Source organism: Marmota marmota, unplaced genomic scaffold, assembly GCF_001458135.2.
Source record: "Marmota marmota marmota unplaced genomic scaffold, marMar, whole genome shotgun sequence".
Lineage (NCBI taxonomy): Eukaryota > Metazoa > Chordata > Mammalia > Rodentia > Sciuridae > Marmota > Marmota marmota.
The window spans coordinates 12,205,932-12,207,766 of NW_026000000.1; the positions used below are offsets into that span (position 1 = coordinate 12,205,932).

Below are 1,835 nucleotides of genomic sequence, written 5' to 3' on the forward strand. Positions count from 1 at the left end.
TTTTTTTTTTTTTTTTTTTTTTTTTGGAAAGCTGGATAAACTCTAGGTCGCCGCTGGGACCATCCTGCCACGAAACTACCATTCCCTGCCACCTTCCCTCCTGGTCCGGGATTTTTGCCAAATTCACTCCGCCATTCCTCAATGACCTCAGAGCACCAGACTGCCCGGGGGAACCGTACCACGATCTCGACTCAGTATCCTCCCAGAGACCCAGAGCCCTCAAACTCGTCGACCCGAACCCGCGGCGGTTACCAGGTTCACAACTGCTACTCCTCAGCTCCACATGGACGCCACCGGAAACGGAAATTCGCACCACCCGCTGGCTCTCGGGTGGAAAACAAGAAACAGAAGAAAGATATCTACAGAGGGACCAATTTCAGAGGAAAATGCCGGAAGGAAGTCTTGTGATTGGCTGAGTGTGAGCGCAAGCGCAGTCTGCGCGGTTTTTTCCACCCAGCCGCGCTCCGCCCCGCCCAACGAATCCCCCGCCCGGGCGAAACTCTGCTGAACCGCAAGTCCCGCCGTGTCAGTGCGGAGTGGAGGATGTCGCGCGTGCTTGAATCCCAGACAAAGGCCAGGGCTACAGTGCTATACGAAAGGCGGAAGTGGGTACATTTAGTCCACCTAGTCACCGTGTCAGTACCCTTCGAAAGCCTTGAGTCCCACAGCCGCCGACTCACTGAATGGACTTTTCACTCCTTTGGCGTCCACTTCATTGTCCTTAGAGACGGCAGAGCCAGGGAAGGATTCCTCGAGTTCTTTGGATCTCTATTGCCCTCTTTTGCCGGGACCGATAGACTCTCAGAACAAGGATAAACGGCCCCGGCCTGAATTGCTTCGCCCTTCTTTTTGGAAAAAAGGATTTTCCTTGAAGGAATGCAGCATTCTGCAATTGTCTTTGTGCACAGCTTTGCCATACCCATTCCTGAGGAAATGTCTTTGAGTCCCTTTAATCCTGGTCTCAGCTAAACTTAGAAAGTTTGGTCAGAGGATGTATCTTCCTCTTGTCTTGCAGGGTTTCTTTTCAATATGATTGCACCAGTGCACCTGGGGACTCAATTCTATGCCACATAACTAGGCTCACTCTAATAATAGAGACCCCCATACTCCATTTCATTTCACAGTGAGCTTGTCAGACTCAGCATTTACAGATATTCACCCTGCACTTTACACTCTGTGCTGTTCTGGGGAGGCTAGCATGACACATACTCCCCTTATATATGAAGAGCTTGGAATGTTTTAACTCCTCCAACATTATTCCCTCTTTCTTCTTGGAGGCTTCAGTACACAGGTAGATGATCCTTCTAACATCTTCTTGGGCCCAGGAAGCATATTCTTGTACTCTGCCTTACCTTAGCTTCTCACTCCCCGCCTTCATCCCATCATACTTGACAGATATGAGGACTGCAACCCCTGTGGCATTCTAATCTGCACCACTACCTCCTATCTTTCCAGGCTACCTCATCTATTGCCCTGAACCAAAATTTCTATTACTTTACCAGCACCTCCAATCTGATCTTACTTCCTGTTCATTGTTTCATCCTGCCTTAATAACTTCTCTGTCTCCAGCAGGCTAGCTTAAAGTCCAATGCTGATGCATCAATTGAATGATTGATGATGACCAATCATTTTTGATGGCCAATCATGGGCACTGGTCTCTTGCATACTTCCTCAACTCACACACCTCCCCATTACTTCATCATCTGCTTGGTAAGATGGGAGCCCTGGATAAATAAAATTCTTTTATTTATTTTTAACATTTTTATTGGTACATTATAATTGAACATAATGATGGGATTTTTTGTTACATATTCATACATGCACACAATATAACA

At 47.4% G+C, this 1,835-nt stretch overlaps 1 protein-coding gene across 2 annotated transcripts in view; it reads right to left on the reverse strand.

Annotated features, from left to right (window-relative positions):
• Bms1 (BMS1 ribosome biogenesis factor) overlaps window positions 1-407 on the reverse strand; it is a 52,998-nt gene extending 52,591 nt beyond the window's left edge. Inside the window, exon 1 of one of the 2 annotated variants that reach the window (XM_015498938.2) lies at window positions 253-407. The gene's annotated coding sequence lies outside the window, so the exon portion shown is untranslated. Of the gene's footprint in view, window positions 1-179 lie in introns of both variants that reach the window. The other variant, XM_015498937.2, reaches the window with a different exon arrangement.
• Window positions 408-1,835: the final 1,428 nt, after the last annotated feature.